This window comes from Megascapheus bottae, chromosome 22, assembly GCF_031878675.1.
Source record: "Megascapheus bottae isolate mThoBot1 chromosome 22, mThoBot2.hap1, whole genome shotgun sequence".
Classification (NCBI taxonomy): domain Eukaryota; kingdom Metazoa; phylum Chordata; class Mammalia; order Rodentia; family Geomyidae; genus Megascapheus; species Megascapheus bottae.
This window is the reverse complement of record NC_143530.1, coordinates 30,237,068-30,258,042: the sequence shown is the minus strand read 5'-3', so window position 1 is coordinate 30,258,042 and position 20,975 is coordinate 30,237,068. Positions and strand designations below refer to the sequence as shown.

Below are 20,975 nucleotides of genomic sequence, written 5' to 3'. Positions count from 1 at the left end.
CTCTAAATCATCACTCTTTTTCTTTTTCTTTTTTATTGTTGCCAGTCCTGGAGCTTAAGCTCAGGGCCTGGGCACTGCCTTGGGCTTTCTGAAGGCTAGCATTCTAGCACTTAAGCCACCACACCACTTCCGGCTTTTTCAGTGTATATGGTACTGAGGAATTGAATGCAGGGTTTTGAGTATGCTAAGCAAGCACTCTACCTATAGGCCATGCTCCAGGCCCCCATCATCAACTCTTTTTTTTTTTTTTGGTGCCAGTCCTGGAGCTTGAACCCAGGGCCTGACCACTATCCTTGGGCTTTCTCAAAGCTTGAGCTCGAATACTTGAGACACAGCACCACTTCCAGATTTTTCTGTGTATGTGGTACTGAGGAATCGAACCTGAGTCTTTGTGCATTCTAGGCAAACACTCTACCAGTAGGCCAAACTCCCAGCCCCAACATCAATTCTTTTATAAAAGCCAATTCTGGGGGTTGAACTCAGGGCCTGGGCACTGTCCTTGAGCCACTTTGTCCTCAAGGCTAGAGTTCTACCACTTGAGCCACAGCACCACTTCTGAGTCATCACCAATTCTTAGAATAATTGCATTTTTTACTTTCTGGTTATCTGGAGGGAAGGAAATGGTAATCCTTCCCTTCCCCTCTTTTCCCTCTTCTCCTTCCCTTTCTTTTTCTTTCTTCCTCTTTCCTTTTTCTTCTTTCCTTCTTTTTTCTATTAATATCTAGCTTTATACTTTGTCCACAAATAACTGATAAATGTGAATACATTTTTGAAGAATATAACAATTTTTTCTAAACATCTGCAAGGCAAAATGACTACCACAATGGGGCCAGGAGTTTGGCCTTGTGGTAGAGAGCTTGCCTAGCATGCACAAAGACCGGGGTTTGATTCCTCAGGACTACATACCTAGAAAAAGCTGGAAGTGGTGCTATGGTTTAAGTGGTAGAGCTCTAGCCTTGAGAAAGCCTAAGGACAGTGCTCCAGCTCTGAGTTCAAGGCCCAGGACTGGCAGGAAAAAAAATGACTACCACAATTAGTTAATTATTATTATCACTTCATACAGGTGTAATTTTTTGCTGTGGTGAGAATACTTAAGATTTCAAGCATGCAGTGCTGGTAAATATAGTCACCACATGATTTCTATATATGTGGTTTCTGTTTTATTCGTATTTTCAACCACCACCTCATAAATTCCTCAAATCCAACAACGTAACAGTTTTATTAAAATTTTGTGTGTGGAATTAGGGATCAAACACGGGACCTTGCATAGTTGCTGTTTATTTGTTTGTTTGTTTGGTGCCAGTCCTGGGGCTTGAATTTAGGACCTGCATGCTGTCCCTGAGCTTCTTTTGCTTAAGGTTGGTGCTCTACCTCTTGAGCCACAGCTCCATTTCTGGCTTTGGGAGGGGGTAGTTTAGTGGAAACAAGAGTCTTAAAATCTTTCCTACCGGGGCCAGGAATTTGGCCTAGTGGTAGAGTGCTTGCCTCGGTAACACATCCATAGAAAATCCAGGGATGGTTTTGTGGCTCAAGTGGCAGTGTTAGCCTTGAGGAAAAAGTCCAAGGACAGTGCTCAGGCTCTGAGCAAGCCCCAGGACCGAAAGGAAAAAAAAAACCTTTCCTGCCTAGCTGGTTTTGAACAGTAACTCTCAGATTTTTGATATTCCTTTTGACTTTTGCTAGTTACTAATAAGTCTGGCAATGTTTTCAAATGCTTTTGATATTTGGAATTCATCTTCTATAAATTATTAACTTGCATACCTTTATCCAGTATTAGATAGGCTAGTTTATACGTTCCTTGTTCATGGAAGGTAGTTAAATCATCTGTCAACTCTCTCCCTCTCTCTCCCTCTCTCCCTCCCCCCTCTTCCTTTCCATCTCCTCTCCCTCTCTCCATTTCCCTTTGGTTACACATTTTATAATCTATTGGAAGACAGTCTTCCCTGGAGTCCCAAGGGTGCCTCCAGATGTTTGCAGTATCCCCTCCCCCCTCCTCCCTTCCTTCCTTTTTTTTTTGCCAGTCCTGGGGATTGAGCTCAAGGCCTGAGCACTGTCCTTGGACTTTTTCCTCGAGGCTAGCACATTCTACCACTTGAGCCACAGCACCACTTCCAGCTTTTCTATGTATGTAGTACCGAGGAATCCAACTAGGGTCTTTGTGCATGGTAGGCAAGCACTCTACCATTGGGCCTGGAGCTGCATTTTTCTTTTGTAAACTTTTAAAAAATTGTTATTATAAGATAAAGAATACATTTCTTTTTGGACAGTGTCCTCCCTCCCCTTGCTATCTCTCAGTTCTTCACCCCCCCCCCCCCCCCCGTCCCCACCCACAAGTTGAACAGTTCATTTGCAGCATTGTATCCAGTGAGTACCACAGCTGCATTTGTCCACTCTTTGTCCCACTATATCTGTGCCTCCTTATCCTCCAAAGATAGATAAATGAGCCAACGGAACAAAAGGGAAAGAAAATTAAAACAACAACAACAACAACAACCTTCTTGCTTCCATTTCCTGGACTTCATTTTGATAAGTATTATTTTATAGGATCAACAGATATTGACATGCTACTCAGACAAAAAAATGACTCCTTTTCCTCTAAAGCTATATTTTCTTCATTTTTCTAAAGTTGATAAATCCAGGGCCATTCACCTACACTCGTGACTAAAAACCTAGTGACTTTCCTTTCCTTTGCTGGGAGAATCTGTGTTTACTCTGGAAGACAAAGGTCTCTCTCCCCCAGTCCCCAAAGCTGGAGGGAGGCAGACATCCCAGCTCTGAGGCTCATCACGTGGCACAGCTGGGTCTCACTGGGCTGTCCCCTGAGAAACTGAGTTATGGAAAGTTGGCAATATGATGTATGGAGATAACATATTCAAAGTCCTTTTTTACAATTAATTTAAGCAATTAAAAAATGACTTCTACAGGAACAAGTCATCAGTCTGTTCTTTGATCCACAAATCTGGTGTTTACTGGCAGAATGTACATATAAAAGTCAATGTATATATAAAAAATTTAGGGTTGGGGGATTTAGCTCAGTTAGTGGAAGAACACTTGCCTAGCAAGTATAAGGCTCTAAATTTGGTCCTCAGCTCGAGAGGAAAAAAACATTAAATATCTTCCTAGTCTGTACCTAATTTTTATTGTTGTTCATGTTACTTCCCTCCCTCCTTCCCTTTCTATTTCTTTCTCAACTTTCCTCTGTCTGTCTGTCTGTCTGTCTATGCTTCTCTCTCCCCACCTCACTCTATTTTTCTCCCCCCAAGAAAGGTTTTGCTCTGTAGCCCAGATTAACAACCCTGCTTCAACCTCCTAAGTGCTAGGATTACAGGTTTATACCACCATGCCTAGCATTATGCTGTGTTGTTGTTGTATGGTAGCTATACATAATAAAACATCATTTTAAAGATTTTTTGTACAATGCAATGGCAATAAGTATAATTATACTGTTGTTAAACCACGACCATCTATGCATCCAACTTTTATATCTTGCAAAATTGAAACTTTGTTTATATTAAACAACACTTGATCCCCCCTTCCTACCAGCTCCTGGAAGCTACTAGTTTGGGTCTCTGTGAATGCTACTATTGGCACTTGTCCTTGAGAACCCTGAAATGTCCTTAAGGTTTATTACCTACATTAAGGCTTGAATTTCTTTTTTAAAGTAATTGTGGTATAATACCTATGACATAAAATTTACTACCTTGATCATTTCTAAGTGGATGGCTCAGGGACAGCAAGATATGCACTTTGTACAGCAGCCACCCCTACCCAGCCACAGAATTCTTTCCATCTTGCAAAACTGACACTCTGAGTCAGATGCTGGTGGTGCATGACTATAATCTAGCCACCAGCGCCCAGCTCACTTTGCTTATCTTTGAGTGCTATACACTTCAACATAGGGGCTAGCTGAGCACTGGTGACTCAAACCTGCAATCCTTGCTACTCAGGAAGCTGAGATCTGAAGCTGGCAGTTTGAAGCCAAGCAGGTCAACAAAGTCCAGGAGATTCATTTTCAGTTCAGCAGCAAAAAAAAGCTAAAAGTGAGGGCTGTGGCTCAAGTGATAGAACAACAGTGATAGACTTGAGCAAAAGAATATCATTTAGGACCTCAGTTCAAGTCCAAAAAAACAAAACTAAAACACAATGGAAAGGGGCTGAAGTTAGCTTGAAGAAGGGCCTTCGGCTCTAACCCTAGCACCCTTCTTGCCACACACATAAAAGTTAGGATAGTGATGTTTAATTTAAACATTACAATGAAACAAAAGTTACATTGGAAAAATATATTTGAAAAATAGAAGCAAAAGGGCCAAGAGTGTTGCTTAATGTTTGCTTAATAATACAAAGCTCTAGTCGGGTACTGGTGGCTCACTCCTGTAATACCAGCTATTGAGGAGGCTGAGATCTAAGGATCTCAGTTCAAAGCTAGCCCAGGCAAGCTCTCCAGTTAACTAACCCCCAAATACCATAAGTGGAGCTGTGGCTCAAAGTGGTAGCTCAAAACAAAACAAAAAATACAAGGCTCTGGATTCCATTTCAACCTTATATAAACAAAGAATCAAACAAAAATGGACAATTTTTACTGGAAGAGCTTGTGTTCCAGCAAAGGAACAGGTGATTGGGGATGGCAGTGAAAAGTGCTAATATCGGGGTGCAGAAGAGTGGGGGAGGACTAGTATTAGTGGCAAGGTAGAAAGCAACAAGGGTGGGCAGGATGTTTTCCTAACATGCAAAGGTGACCAGGCCGCACCCCAGGTCAGAGGACCCAGTGAGCCAAGGCTCTATGAGCCAGCCAAAGAACCCCAATATCTCTACCTCAATATGGAAGATCACAACTGAGCAATCAAAAGTTTCTGTGCATTTTTCTTTGCCCGGTGGCTGGACAGAGCCTCACAATGAAAGTTCCTTTTGCCTGGGGCAGTAGCTCACGCCTGTAATCCTAGCTACTCATGAGGCTGTGATCTAGGTTCAAAGCCTGCCGGGGCATGAAAGGACCTGTGACTCTTATCTCCAATTAACGTCTAGAAAAATTAGAAAAACGGAAATGGGGCTTGGCTCAAGGGTAGGGTGGTAGCCTTGAGCTGAGGAGCTCAGGAACAGCGCTCAGGCAGAGTTCAAGCCCCATGACCCACAAAAAAAAAGTTCCTTTTGCCTTTTTCCTACCTTCCCTCTGCTTTTCTACCAGAGGCAAAGATATGACTCTCACTCTAGGTATCTGCTTATCAGCCTAGAGATTTATCAGCAGAGCCTGAGGAATCTGGTGACTAGAGCTTCTAGCTCCTTTGCCCTGTCATGCTAACATGCATTACTTGGTTAAAGTACCATTTAAGACAGTCTGGTGCCACTGCTTTAAGGGAGTATTATTTTCCCCCAGAGAATTGCTTCTCTCTCATGTGACAAGTGACTGACAGATTTTGCTTGATTCTCTAGTGTTACTGGGTATTAATCCCAGTGAAGAATCTGAAGCTTAAGAAGAGAAATATTTTCCCTATCAGAGCAGGTATACTGATATACATCTGTAATTCCAACACTTGGGAAGCTAAAGAGGAAGGATGGACAGTTCAAGGCTAGCCTAGGCCTGACACGCTCTCTCCCACACTCCCCAACTCCCCCAAAAAGATTATATTCTTTTTTTCTCTCCTAAAGCAAAAGTAGTATTTCAGCAAGGCAATGCAAATACTTCTATCTAGTTAGAAGTCCAAAGATTTCATTTCTTCTCTCTTCCTCCTCTTCTCTCTCACTCTAAGACAAAGTCTCATTGTATTTTTCAGGCTGGTCTCATACTGGTGGGTTCCTGAGGTCCTGCTATTTCAGCCTACTCCTTGTGCACCCACACACCAGGCTGGCAAAGCTTCCATGAAAGAATTCCAGAGGGCCAGGAGCATAGCCTAGTGGTTGAATGCTTGCCAACAATGCACGAAGCCCTGGGTTCGATTCCCTGGTACCACATACTAAGAAAGAGCCAGAATAAAAAATGTCCAAGGAAAGAAGGAGGAGGAGGAGGAGGAGGAGGAGGAGGAGGAGGAGGAGGAGGAGGAAGAGAACAAGATCCAGAAAGAAATTTAGCAACATCACTAGAAATCAGAAAAGATATTGACTAGACTTTTCACACCAAGGGGACCCTCAGGTGGTTTGGAGGTAGGAGAGGGATGTGATCAAAGCCACTGGTCAGGAAAAGCACTCCAGCCCTTGTACGGGTGGAATGTGTATGAAATGTGCAGGCCAGAGAGGGCCTGGGGGTAAATACCATCGTCTGTGCACCCTTCTGCACACCCCTAGCAGGAGGGACTGGGCCAACCCTATCAGGTAAATGCATATGAGAGATAAGAAGGAAGGTAGAGCCCAAACAAGAATGTCCAGGCAGGGGGTAAAACGGAGGGAAAAACTGACTATCCCTGCTACATTTCACATGTTATGCTCGCTTTCAGTTGACTTCAGAAGTTTTAGACCTTCTTGAAAGCTCATGGAAGTACTTGTACTTCACTGGACATGGAGTAAATATCTGCCACGCCAAGAGCACCTCAACACTAGCTCAAAAAACTACCCATCCTATGGCTGGTGGCTCATAGCTGTAATACTAGCTATTGAGGAGGCTGAGATAAGAGGACATTAGATCAAACACCAGCCGGGACAGGAAAGCTCTGGGCAGTCATCTCCAATAAACTGGCAAAAATATAAAAGTGGAGCCATGGCTCAAGTGGTAAAGTGCTAGCCTAGAGAAAAAAACAAAAATTAAAAAAAAAGTGACCAGCCGACTCTAAGACCCAGGACTGGCACATGCATATACATGCATGCATGTGTGTCCACACACACGCATATACACCCACACCCACATCTGAGAAAAAACTACTCAGGAAGACTTCACTTGGCCCCTTCTTTCTTACCTATCCAACCTACAGTTTCCTCTCCACCTCTCCTCTCTTCGGAAACCATAGTGAGCAATTCTTAGGAAGAGAAGTTGAATCTCAAGATGTCTCCTCATTTTTCTTTCCACTAGAGACCTCAAGGTGAAGTCAGATAAAAGCTCAGAAAGAAGCTTTGGTTTTAAGTGAAGTTGGGTGGGTTTTGACTGTTATATAAAAGTAGACATCTTAATTACTCAAATGAACCAGGTGCTGGTGGTTCACTCCTGTAATCCTAGCTACTCAGAAAGCTGAGACCTGAGGATAGTGATGCAAAGCCAGACCAGGCAAGAAGTCCATGAGACTCTTATCTCCAATTTATTACAGAAAAAAAAGTCAGAAGTGGTGCTGTGGTTTAAGTAGTAAAGTCTTTGCATTGAGCAAAACCTCAAGGACAGCACCCATGCCCAGAGTTTAAGCCCCACGACCAGCAAATAAATACATAAACAAACAAATAAATAGAATGAAACTGGCTTGCAGGACTTAAAGTAACAGAAAATTTGGTCATTTTTTTTAATGACAGTACTGTGACTTGAACTCAGAGCCTCATGCTCTCACTTAGTGTTTTTCACTGTAGGCTGGCACTCTACCACTTAAGCCCCATCTCCACTTCCAGCTTTTTGCTGGTTAATTGCAGGTAAGAGTGTCTCAGATTTGTCTGCCTGGACTAGCTTGAACCTTTAATTCTCAGATCTCAGAGAATAGACAGAGTTACAGATACAAGCCTCTATTCTCCAGCTAGAACAAACATTGTTATTTTTTTTTTTAATGGATGAAGATAGCTCATAGAAGCCAGGCCTGGTATTTCACACCTGTAATTGCAGGGCTTGGCAGGTTGAAACAATTAAAAGCTAGTTTGAGCTACAATGTAAGACTGTCTCAAGCATTTTCATCATTGTCATAAAAAAGGAAAAAAACAAACTACCCTCTGTATATCACCATTACAATAACAATAAAGTAAATTATTTTTGCCAGTCTTAAGGCTTGAACTCGGGGCCTGGGCACTGACCTTGAGCTTCTCAAGGGTACCACCTGAGCCACAGCACCACTTTCAGCTTTTTCTGTGTATGTGGTTCCAAGGAATTGAATTCAGGGCTTCATGCATGCCAGGCAAGCACTCTAACACTAGGTCAAACTCCAAGCCCTAAATAATAATTTAAAAAGGAAGAAAGAAGAAACAGAAAAAGAAATTAAAAGAGAAAAAAGCCAGCTCACAGAAAAATCTTTATATTAGAGACTGTGAGCAAATATCTAGAGAGGGGAACAATTGTACATTGTTGGTGGAAGGAGATAACCCTGGATACTAGAGAATAGTGACCCAACCAAACAGATGCATGAGACACATGCACTCATACACACACTCATGTGTGTGTTCGTGTGTGTATACAAAACCTTTTGGCATCATACGAGATACTGGTAATATTAGCCGGGTACCAGTGGCGCTGTAATCCTGTCTACTCAGGAGGCTGAGATTTGAGAATCAGAGTTCAAAACCAGCCTGGGCAGGAAAATCTATGAGATTCTTATCTCCAATAAACTACTGAAGAACAGGAAGCAGTGCTGTGACTCAAAGTGGTAGAATGCTAGCCTGAGCTCAGGGACAGTACCCAGGCCCTGAGTTCAAGCCCCATGACCATTACCATGAACAACAACAAAAGATACTGGTCATATTGCTTCCTTTTAAAGATAGAATGAGGAATGAAGAGTGAAAGAAAGAATATTTGCTTCTATCAATTTGTGTGTATGGGGGGGGAAGCAGAGAGAGAGGGACGGGGAAGAGGAGGGAAAGAGAAGATTGAATTTAGCGCCTTGAGACTGCTTAGCTGACTCTACCACTTGCCTCAAACCCTGCTTTTCATTGCTTTTCTGGAGATGGAGTCCAATTAACTTTTTATTTTTGGCCAGGATGGCCTGGAATATTAACCTCCTGTGTAGTTAGGATTATAGGCATAAACCACCAGCACTCGGCATGTCTTTCAAATCTGAAGCCCTGAGTCTGTAATATTGTCTCCATGGAGGAAAAGTAAAGAGCTGGCTGTGATAGCTCAAGCCTGTAACCCTTGGAAGACAGAATTCAAGGGATCTTGGCTTGAGGCCATCCCAGGCCAAAAAAGTTATGAGACTCCATCCCACTCAAAAGTTGGGAGAGGTTGTATGTGCTTATTATTCCAGCTACAGAGGAAGCACCATGGCTAGGCACATGGTATATACATGTCATCTTGCAGCGTGTAGTACTTTGGGGGCTGTTTTCCTTCTCTCACTAAGAGGCTTTCAAGATTCATCCATATTGTTACACTTTGCAAAAGAACTTTGTTCATTTTTAAGGCTGAGTCATATTCTCTTGTGTGGATATGCCACTATCGCTTAACCACTTTTCAGTTGATGAACATTATATTGTTTCTATTTTCTGTCTATTAGATATAACATCTGAGAAATGAAAGATTTTCATGTCCGACGTGGTGATCCCAGCACTCAGGAGACAAAGGCAGAAGAATTGAGAGTTAGAGGCCAGCCTAGGTTGCATAGTGAGGTTATGTTAGGAAAGAGGGAAGGGAGGAAGGGGGAGAGACAGGAGGGAAAAAAGACAGAGAGGGAGGGAGAAAGGAAAGACGAACAAAAAAAAGAACAGAAAGAACACAAACGATCTTGATCCACACTAATAAGATTGCACATACCTGATGAGATATTGTCTACACGTATTTAAAGACATTTAAAATACATTCTGGGATGTGGGAGTATGGTTGAAGTGGTAGGCCAGCCTTGAGAAAACGCCAAGTGAGTGCCTGAGACCCTGAGTTCAAGCCCCAGTACTGGCACACAAGACAGGCAGGCAGACAGACAGACAGACACCGACACAGACACAGACAGACACACACACTGAATAGACATGTACATATGTATACACATGCATTTGCTTTTTCTTAGCAAGGGGTCTCTCTTGGGAGCCAGAGTAAACTAAAGCAAATCTTTAGCACTCAAGACTGTCAAGCAAGTCTGAGTCTGCATATCGCCAAAGAGAATTCCAATCTGCACTGCACAGCAGCCTTACTTCTCATAAGGGGCATCCTGAGGAGTGCAAGGTCAGCTGAGGAGTGCAAGATCAACACTGCATACCAGCTCTTGCTCAGAAGAAGAGGCCATTCAACAACCTGAAGCATGTTACATTATCCTACTATTTGCAAACATCCTTTGAGACATAAACTTTTGGGTTGTTCTTTTTATCTATTTATTTATATCAAGGCTTGCATTTACTGGGCTTGCTTTACTCTTTTTTTTTTTTCCTTTTGTGTTCCTGCACTGAGGCCTAAACTTGGGCCTGGACACTGTCCCTGAGCTTCTTCACACTAGGCTAACACTCTATCATTTGAACCATGGCTCCACTTCTGGCTTTTTGTATGTGTTGTGTGTGTGATTAATTGCAGATAAGAATCTCCCATATTCTCCTGCACTGGGCTGGCTTTAAACCTTGATCCTCAAATCTCAGCCTATAATGTCTGGGATTACAGGTGTGAGTCACTGGCGAGGCTCTTACAGTGTTTTTAAACAGAGCATGCATGTTCCGTCTTGCTCTTCACTGGATTCCATGCTCTTGTGGGCAGGACCTCATTTTATGGTCACTGTTTTGTTCTGAGTAGGCAGTCAATAAAAATATCTACGGAATGAATAAGTAAATGAAAGTCATCACAGCACCACATTACCTAACCTCAAACCCGCCAGGCAATACAGGGGTAATCCCTCTTTCTCAGGAGTGCTAGAATGTGAGGTAAGACCTTCAGATGGAAATTCCTGCATCTTGCTGACTGGGGGTGGGGAATGGAGGAAGGGCTTACGGAATATAGATTATCTGGTGAAAGGGGTCTCCCTGAACCTCCCTTTAATGAATTTTGGCAGGAGAGAGAGAATATAAAGCGTAGCAAACTCAGAAAGAGGAGTGGGGGGCTTATTTTTCTTCAAAGGTTCTTCCTTTCTGCAAGGTCTAGAATGATCTCTGAGCACTGGGTGTGTGCTGCAAAAATCAGAAGGAAAATCAGGACTGTGTAGGTAACTCCACATGGAGGGTGGAGCAGTGTTTCACCAATTGGCTCTCCAAGATACTGAAGCTTCCAGAAGCTCCTCAATCAGCAATTACAGCTGCTGTAGCCACACCCAAACCCCAAGCACCCTCTAGCTTTTGTCTCTGGGAAGAAAATGCCTGCAGAATACTGACAAAATCTATCCAGAGATTAAAAATAATTGAGAGACCCAGAGCTTCAACTCTCCTCCCCTTTCTCTCTGTGCTGCAGCTGCAAGATGCAAGAGGGCCTTCTAGAGGCCTTGAGTTTGCTGAACCACACTCAGTACTTTTGTGTGTGAGCTAGTCCTGGGGCTCTAACTCAAGGCCTGGGCATTGTCCCTGAGGTTTTTTGCTCAAAGCTAATTCTCTACCACATGAGCCACAATGCCACTTCTGGCTTTTTCTGAGCAGTTTATTGACAATCCTCAGATCTCAGACTCCAAAGTAGCTAGAATTACGGGCAAGCCACCAGCTCACTCCGCTTTTCAGGGGCTGTCCTCCGTATGGGGGACATATGACTTTTCCTTTCATTTCTGGCTACTTGTCTTTTGGTGGGGGGGATGAGGCTTTAACTTGGTCTGGGCATTGTCCCTGAGTTCTTCAGTTCAAGGCTACTGCCCTACCCTTGAGCCAAGCCCCACTTCCTGTTTTCTAGAGGTTAGTTGGAGATAAAGAATCTAAGGTACTTTTGTGGCCCGGCTGGCTTTTAACATTGATCCTCAGTCCTCAGCCTCCTGAGTAGCTAGGATTACAGGCGTGAGCCACAGTGCCCGGCTTCCTGGCTACTTTTTGAGCTCCACTACCTTCTTCAATCCCTGTGCTGACTGTCTCACCTGCCTTCAAGTTTGACAGTGAAGTTCTTCCCTCTTCTTAAGTCCTCACCCTTTGTCTGGGCCAGGCACTGTAATATGTAGTATTCCTGTATTATCAGTCAGCCCATCTAAAACAGTGGCTACAAAACCATCACATCTTACTCACTTGTCTGCTCATAGCTCAAACATGTACTGTGATACCCAATCCTCCCCCACCCCCCAATCTTCCTCCAGTCTGGCCTATCTGCCTCTACTTTCCCTCAGTCTGATTTTTCCACACTGCAGCAAGAGGATAGTTCTCAAAGAATCTGATTATATTCCTTCCCTCCTAAGGTTCCTACAGTGGGACCACACATTGCCTGGAAGGGTGGCTTCTAAATCTGGTTTGCACACCTGGATTGTTTTATGTTTGTTTTAATGGAGGTCTGAAGAACCAAAGGCTGAGTCAGGGTCTCCAGAGAGTCTGGTGCAGTTAGCCCCACTGGGGGCTGACCTGAAGATTCACCTTGGAATTCCTTTAAGAACCTTGGCGGTGAACACACCGTGCCTTCTCACCAACAGGGTAAATGAGTAGTTTATTTCCTCACAGATAACTCCGCTCTCCGCAGAAGTTGTTTTGCTGTTTGGGGTGCTTCTCCAGCTATGCCCTGGAAGGCTCCTTGATGCTGGCAGACAGGCTCAAGCCATCCCCATTTGGGCCTCCTCAGAGCTTGGGATCAAGGAGTTTCTTCTTCAACATCCTCCACGTCTTCCTCTCCTTTCTTTCTTTTTTTTTTTTTCCTTCAGTACATAGGACTAAACTTAGGGCCTCAGGCATGCTAGGCAAGCAAGCTACCACTTGAACTCCATCAATACTACTTATCCCATTGTGTCTATACCACATTTAAGATGACTGTGGTACTAGGATAAAACCCAGGGCCTACTACACACTAGGCACACGCTCTTACCACTAGGCTACTAGCCAAGAATCCACTGTATTGTGTTTTTGAGAAAACATTTCCTCCCCTCCCTTTCTTATCTCTCTCCCTTTCCAGTTAGAAATCAGACTAACCTAAAGGATGTCTTATCTGTCATTCCTTTGCACAGGGCTGCATACATTTGCTCTTTTCAATCAAAATACCAAATACATGACTAGATACAGACAAGTCAGAAAAATCACATTTTCACAGTGGAATTTTACAGAGGTTGTATAATATAGTTAGAACATTACAATTTCTGAATTATTATAATTGCCTAAAAACCCAGAAAATATTCCATTGTCTTGTTTTTTTCCTCACACATGCTAGGCAAGTGCTCTACCGATCTGAACCCTCAGTCCTGTTTTTATTTTGTTTGGCAGATACAGTCTTGCTAACTTCCTGTTCCTGAGTCTCTGGGATTATAAGCATGTACCACCATGCCCAGACCTCATTGTCTATATGAGCTTCTTTTTCCTATGATCTTCCACAGTGAATGGTATGTATAAGGAGGAGTAGTGATCAGGCACTAAAGGATGGATTTGTCTAAAATCTGAAAGACAGTAGTAGACTAGGTATGCTAGGTACCAGTTGCTCAGGAGGCTGAGATCTGAGCATCACAGCTTGAAGCCAGCCCCGGGAAAGTCCATGAAACTCTTATATGCAACTAACCACTAAAAAAGTCAGAAATGGAGCTGTGGCTCAAGCAGTGGAGTGGTAGTCTTGGGTGGGGAAGGGGAGAAAAAGCTCAGTGCTCGGGCCCTTTACTTATCCTGTTGTGGGGGCGAGGGGAGTCAATAGTGGTTCATTTTCAAGACATACTCAAGTGCCACAAGCTACTAGTGCCCAGTTAGAATTCTAGAATACATGTTAAACTTGGTTTTGTATTGTCTCCATTCATCACTGCCCATCTATTATTCCTCTAAGCTCAGGAACCTGGTCAAAACTACCCTCCCTCAAATTTATTTCTTTTGTCCAGTCTTCACACTGCAAGTTACCATTCCCAAGCATTTGCTTGGCCTCTCCTGTCTAGCCTGCTATCCACTCCATAACACAGACTTTGGATTTCAGGCTGTTTTTCCACGCATATAGCTTCCCACATGAGATTGAAAAAACATGTAGGACTGACTTCTTCCTCTGCCATGAAACCTGAGGATGTCTGTAGAATTGTAAAAGCACAGTTCACCTGGCTGGTCACATCCAACTAGTCTCTTCCAACTTAATGCTCCTGCAAAAGTTAGTAAATCAACTGAAATCTCCAGGTTAGCAATAGAACATCTGCCTCACAAGTACCAGGCCCTAAGTTCAAACTTAGGTACTGTGTGTATATGTGTGTATGAGAGAGGGAGAGGGAGAGAGAAAGAGAGAGGGGGGAGAGGGAGGGAGGGAGAGAGGGAGGGAGGGGGAACAAATGGCTGCTATGGTGTTTTCATTAGCTTCTATTTGCTGGGGAGTTAGTGGGTAGCTTGTTTTTTGTCTATTCTGGGTGGGAGAATAAGTTATAGAAAAGGAATCTAAGGGCTGGGCATGATAGTTCATACCTGTAATCCTAGTTATTTAGGAGGCTGAAATCTGTGAGGATCATGGTTTGAAGCCAGTCCATGTAGTCTAATAACTCTTACTTCTAACCCCAAAAGTAGAGCTAGGGCTAAAGTGGTAGATTACCAGCCATGAGCAAAAAGCCAAGAGAAGGTGTCCAGTACCAGCACACACACATACACACAAAGGTATATAAGGCTGTGCTTAATGCAAACATCAATTTCTACCTGCCAACTTCTGCTGAAACCTTTGATCAAGACTGTAAGAAGCTCTTTTAGAATGCCTCATAGGCTGGGAGTGGAACTTAGTGGTAAAGTTCCAGACTAGAATGTGGGATAATCATCCTGGGGTTCCATTCACCAGTGCCACAGAACAACAACAAAAAAAGCCAGACTAAGCTCCTGTGAGTTCCATACCAGAACTGGCCCCAGAGATGTGCAGGGGCCCATCTAAGGGCAAGGGTGGATCAACTGCTGGCTTCAGAACTAGAGCAAGAGAACAACAGTCACCCTTGACATCTTCGAATTATGTAATAAAGACCCTAATGGAACACCAGAGAGTAGATCTCATTTCTACACCCAGGGCACAGTAAGTTAGGAACCCAATGGGCTGTGACCCATTGTCTCAAAAGCTCCTCTAGGGGCCTGCCTTGCAAAGGTGATGTGACATAGACGCCTAGACCAAGATGGCAGATCACCAAACCCAAGAGCTCCTGGATATCCATTCATCCACCCTTCTCCTAGGTGTCACCGAAGCCCTGTGACTATCCACAAGCCCTGGCTACCCACATTCCTAAAACCAGAGGAGTTCTGGTGGATTCTGTTCAAATGGTTTGGGTGGACTTCATTATCCTTCCATATGTCATTTTCCATTTCATTCTCTGCACTGCATTTTCACAGGACTGCAGCTCTGCTGGCGGTGCCAGGCCCCCAGCAGTAAAGCCTGTTCCAAGCCGCACTGGTCTCCATCAGCACCTGGACTCTACCACTAGCATTCTCCCCACCCCAACCTCCATGGGCCAACTATGATTCTTTTTACTTTCCTCTGAAAGGTAAATTCCTGAGTGGCTGGCACAGTGCCTATCCTGAAGAGAGCTGAGGGCCCTCCAGATGGCTGGATCACAGAAAAACCGCTGAGGCTGGGTGGGGCCTCCCTTTGGCTTGAAGCAGCAGAAATTTCCTACACCAAAACTATAACCGAACAGCCATCTTTCTTCAACTTGCCTTCGAGTAGGGGCTTGTTCTCTGTTACAAAACTTTTTTCCCATCATTAAGATCTATGAAACATTTTTTTCCAAGACAGCCTTGTCTGTAGCAAGCCCATACTGTCACCTAGAATTTCATCTTTGTGACACGTTTAGAAACTGGCTCTCAAGACAGGCGCCAGAGGCTCATGCCTATAATCTAGCTACTAAAAAAGCTGAGATCTGAGGATCAAGGTTCAAAGCCGCCCAGGCTTGGCTCTTATATCCAACTCAAAAAGCTGATGTGGAGCTCAAAGTGGTAGTGCTAGCCCTGAGCAAAAAAGCTCAGGGATTGAGTTCAAGTCCCATGACTCAGGGAAAAAAAAAAAAAAAAGAAGGAAGGAAGGAAGGAAGGATCCTATCTTTTACTCTGGGAAGCTATTCCCAAAGAATACTTATTCCTTATTCCCCATTCCCAACCTCTAAAGGCAGGAGCATTTCAGCTCACTCAGGCCCACTCCTCAAGTTCAAGGTCAAAGCTACTTTAGAGATGTGAGGAGATCTAACCCAGATGTTAACCCAGGTCCATTCACAGCTTTGGTCAAGACACATTCTTCCCTGGACTTCCCCCACATCCACAGGCTCTGTATCTATCTACTTACTGATCAAAGTATATCATGCCAAGTATATTCAGAGAAGAATTCTACAAAGTCCCCAAAAGCAAAACCTGAATTTGCTGCACTATGAGTTCTATGCTAAATCCACAGAAATGTATATAGGTTTTGCCATTTCACAGATCCTCTCTTTCAGCCTCCTCTTTGTCTCCCTGCCCACCCCCACTCTCCTTTTAAACATTTTACTTTGAGATAGGATTTTACTATGTAGCCTAGGCCAGCCCCAAACTCATCATCCTGCCTTAGCTTCTTGAGTGCTGGGATTATAGGCATGAACTGTCTCATGCTTTGTTTCTTCCTATACCATAGGCCTATGATGGTATATCTTTATGAATATATAGGGTTTTTTGTTGGTGGTGGTAGTGGTCAAAGGGCTTGAAATCAGGGCCTGGGCACTGTCCTTGAACCTCTTTGTGATCAAGGCTAGCACTCTACCACTTGAGCCACAAAGCTACTTCTGGATTTTTCTGTGTATGTAGTACCGAGGAATCGAACCCAGGTCTTTGTGCATGCTAGTGTCATTTCATCTAAAGGACATGGGCAACTGTGAATTCTTGCATCCTTGGGGAATCATAGGTACTGCAGGGTGACCATAATTAGTCATAAAGTAAAAGCAGCAATGATATTATTTCAAGTGCTCTACCACTTGAAATGATCTCAATGTGGTTTTTGAAATTGGACCTCAACAAATTTTTCCTAAGTTGGCCTTGAACCACAATCCTCCAGTGCCTTCTTCCCAAGTAGCTGGAATTACAGATGTGTAACACCACTCCAGACTTTTCTACTAGGCAATGAGATGCTCCACAGGGCTGCCACAAACCTAAACCAGATAGAATCAAGCAAACATAATAAACACCTCAGAACAACTACTAAGCCTCTGGCTTCTTTCCAGAATCCTAACTCCACTCAGCCTACACAACAGAGGAACTTTGGGGCTCCAAGACCTAGCTGCATGCTCACTGCCATCACAGGCTCTGCAGTGGCTCTTCCTCATCACCCAATGGAAAGGCCAGCTAGGTTTGGGCTGCACGTTCCTACTCCAGCAGAGCTCACTGTTCACAAGGCACAAACTTGAACAAGGAGTGGCTTCTTAACAAGATGAGAAAAACCCAAAAGTGAACCAGCCAGCTCATCCTGCTGTGTTAGGGTGGAGGTGGCTTTCTTCAACCCTCTCCTTTCTGCATTTCTATTTCCACCACAGCTCTTCTGGCCTCCCACTGCCCCTTATCATCTCAACCAAAGATGTCCAGCCATTTACAATCTAGTATGAATTTAGTTTCATCTAAATTAAACGTCCTCATCTACTCTTGAGACATATCCCCAAAGAGCAGAGTTGTAGAAGTGGCTGTGCAAATTACTTACAGATCACTTTGTTCTGGAGTGATGTTTTTAAGTTCTAAATGATACTCTTCGTGCAAAATAAAAACAAAGGCACATACCCATTTTGGAAAAGGGTAGAACACTAACCAACTCCTGGAATTTTTAGGGGGTTCTGGTACCAGAGCTTAGACTCGGAGTCTGGGCACTATTTCTTAGCTTTTACACTAAGAATGTTCTACTACTTGAACCACAGCTCTACTTCTGGCTTTTTGCTAATTAATTGGAGAGAGTCTAACAGATTCTCTTGCCCAGGCTGGCTTTGAGGCTTGATCCTCAAATCTTAGCTTCCTCGGTAGCTAACATTATAGGGGTGAGCCATCAACACCTAGCTTTTTATTAAAAAAAATTGAGGGGCCAGGAGTTTTGCCTAGTAGTAGAGTGCTTGCCTAGCATGCTCAAAGCCAGGAGTGGTGCTGTGGCTCAAGTGGTAGAGCTCTAGCCTTGAGAAAGCCCAAGTGCTTAGGCCCAGAGGTCAAGCCCCAGGACTGGCAAAAACAAACAACACACCACACATAAACATGGCAAAGTGATCATTTCTAGGGGAATGTAGATGATTTAGCTATTCCTGTGTCTCTAGCAACCTAATGTTTTCACACTCAATAGTGGGCTACAAGTAGGGACTACCTCAGAATGCAAGAGTACATCTCCCTCTAGTGGAGCAAGAACTATTGCAGGAGCAACAAACTTCCTATCTAAATTAAAATGGCACACAGTAAAGGTTACTATACAACACTGTGGTTCATGTAAAAGCAAAGCTAACAGGCACTGGTGGCTCACACCTATAATCCTATCTATTCAGGAGGCTAAAATCTGAGGATCAGTTTGAAGCCAGGGTAGGCAGGAAAGACTGTGAGTCTCTTATCTCAATTAACTAGCAAAAACAAACAAAATAACAAAAATAGATGGAGCTGTGGTTTAAGTGGCAGAGAGCAAGCCTGTAGCAAACAAGCTCAGGGACAGTGCCCAAGTCCTTAGATCAAGTTCCACAAGCACACAAAAGCAACCCGGATTTCTGTGATAACTTCAGGAAAAAAAAAAAAATTCAAGCCAGGACTGGCAAAAAACAAAAAAACAAAAAAAAACCCCACTAAATTCCAAGTTTCCACAAGATTCCACACCACCCGCTGGGACTAACATCTCCAAAGCATAGGGGCAAGTAAGACAGCAATCTCTTCCTTAAGAAATGGCTTAAATGACTCAACATATGACAGTCTAATTTCCTCACAGAAGACTTGGTTCAAATGATGTTAAAACTTCCCACCAATGGGCCGGCAGTTTGGCCTAGCAGTAGAGTGCTTGCCTGGCATGCACGAAGGCCTGGGTTCAATTCCTTGGTACCACATACATAGAAAAAAGCTGAGGCTCAAGTGGTAGAGCTCTAGCTTTGAGAAAGTCCAAGGATAGTGCTCAGGCCCTGAGCTCAAGTCCAGGACTGGCAAAAAAAAAAAAAAAAACCCAACAACAACAAAAAAAAACTTCCCACCAAGACGCAGGGAGTAATATAACCTGAGACAATTCTACTGTAGGATTGTGGGCACTGACTGATGATTCCAGAAATTAAAAGGTATTAATTCTAAGTGGGCCAGTCAAAGCTCAGGAAACAACTATACCAAAGAACCCAATTGTGCTAATAAACCCTGTAATTCTTCCATCACCAATAAACCTCAGGGACCTTTTATGCTCAAGGTGTTCCCAAGTGCAGTGAATTTAAACTTTAAACTCTTGTCAAGCCTTTTGATTTACTGCTTTGTTTCTGTGACAACCTCCTTCTATAGTCCACACTGGCTTGGAACTCACTAAGTTGCCCAGATCGGCTTAGTACTCAGGATCCTCCTACCTCAACCTCCAAAGTGCTGGGATTACAGGCATATACTACTACACAAGCTCTGGTTAAACATTTAAAAATGAAAAGGAACTAGAGGCATGGCTGCCTAGCAAGAGATCCACAACCTAATACTGCTAATGTATACATGTATGTATACATATATGTACATATACATGTATGTATTTAATGAACTTATTTAGAATTTGACATCTGATGTGTCCTTAAATTTATTAGTATATGTTAATAATAAAAGAGTTTATAATTCTGTAGATAGACAGTATACTTTGAATGAGTCCTCCTCCTTTATTATAGTCCCTTAATTAAATTTTTATCAGCATTTGGAAGAATTGTTGCCTCCTCACCTCTTGAATCTAGTTACTGTCATAACAGCCTCAGCACAGGTAGCCAAGAAACATGTAGCTCCTACTACCAAACTAAACACTGTACTCATAGAAAGGGGTTGGGGGTTTTCTCAAAGTACTTAATGTTGCACTACAGAGCTTTGCAACAGCTCGAGTCCATCTTGAACAAAATGCAGATAAAGCAAAGCAAATCTGCTGTCGGCCAAACAGCAAGGACTCACAATTGATCAGATTTTCACAAAAAGCTGCCACTGTTTCCATCTCCTCACTTATACACCAACTCAAATGATGAAGCTTCAAGCTGAGTATGTACAGTTCTGTTGCCCACAACTGCTTTATGGAAGGCAGAATGAGGACAGCTTCATAGGAAATAGCTGTGATTTTTGTACTTCAAATAAATTACCCAGAATTTACATAGAAAACCTTCACAAACATCCATATTATTTGGAGATGAGAGAACAAACCTATAAAATATTACAGAAACGTAGCCATCAGCATCTCTCACTTGGCTTATGGCAAGGAAATGCAATTCATCTCCCACTGAGAGACTGGTCAATTCTCCAGAGGCCAGAGGAGACAGAAGTCAGGTCCTATCATTCCTCTGCTCACAACTTCCCAAAAGCCTTAACACTAGCTAATCTCACTGCTAGATTCTAATGTGTTAGAGCTATTTCTAGAATAATTCTGCCTCAGCGGCTGTTCGCTTAACCTGAAATGTTCTTCCTTCTTGACATGCATACAACTCAGCTTTTTATTGGCCTGTTTTTCCAGACAGGGTTTCACTACATAGTTCAGGCTGGCTTATGTAGTCAAGACCAGACTTAGATTTGAACTCACAACCTTCCTGTCTCTGTCTCCTGAGTGTGGGATTATAGGCATGTGCCATGAAGCCTATTATGACTTGGTGCTTTATGTGCTTAAATATCATCTCTCAGTATAGCCTTTCTAAGAAATCTATTTTACACTGCAAACTCCTATTTCCCTGAGCATTCTCTCTTTTCAGTGTTATTTTCCTTCCATACAATTTATTGCCCCCCTGATATAAATTTATTGTTTAATGTCTTATCTTCCTATTAAAAAGCAAGCTATTAAAATTGAGCAATTTTTGTCTTTTGGTCACTGATGTATCTCTAGTATTTAAAATACTCAAATATTTTGACTAATGGATGAACATGACAAATAGCTGACTGTGAAAGAGGTGAACTGAGAAAGCCATAATTCCAGAAACGCTAACAATAACAAATGACCACAGATGCCCAAGAACAGAGCTACAGGGACTGATTACACCCAG

The 20,975-nt window shown here is 43.1% G+C and overlaps 1 protein-coding gene across 1 annotated transcript in view; it reads right to left on the bottom strand.

The window, feature by feature from the left end:
* The window catches only part of Dsp (desmoplakin), a 135,261-nt gene extending 122,728 nt beyond the window's left edge, over positions 1-12,533 (bottom strand). The window contains exon 1 of the mRNA XM_090356441.1: positions 12,308-12,533. The gene's annotated coding sequence lies outside the window, so the exon portion shown is untranslated. The remainder of the gene's footprint in view (positions 1-12,307) is intronic.
* Positions 12,534-20,975: the final 8,442 nt, after the last annotated feature.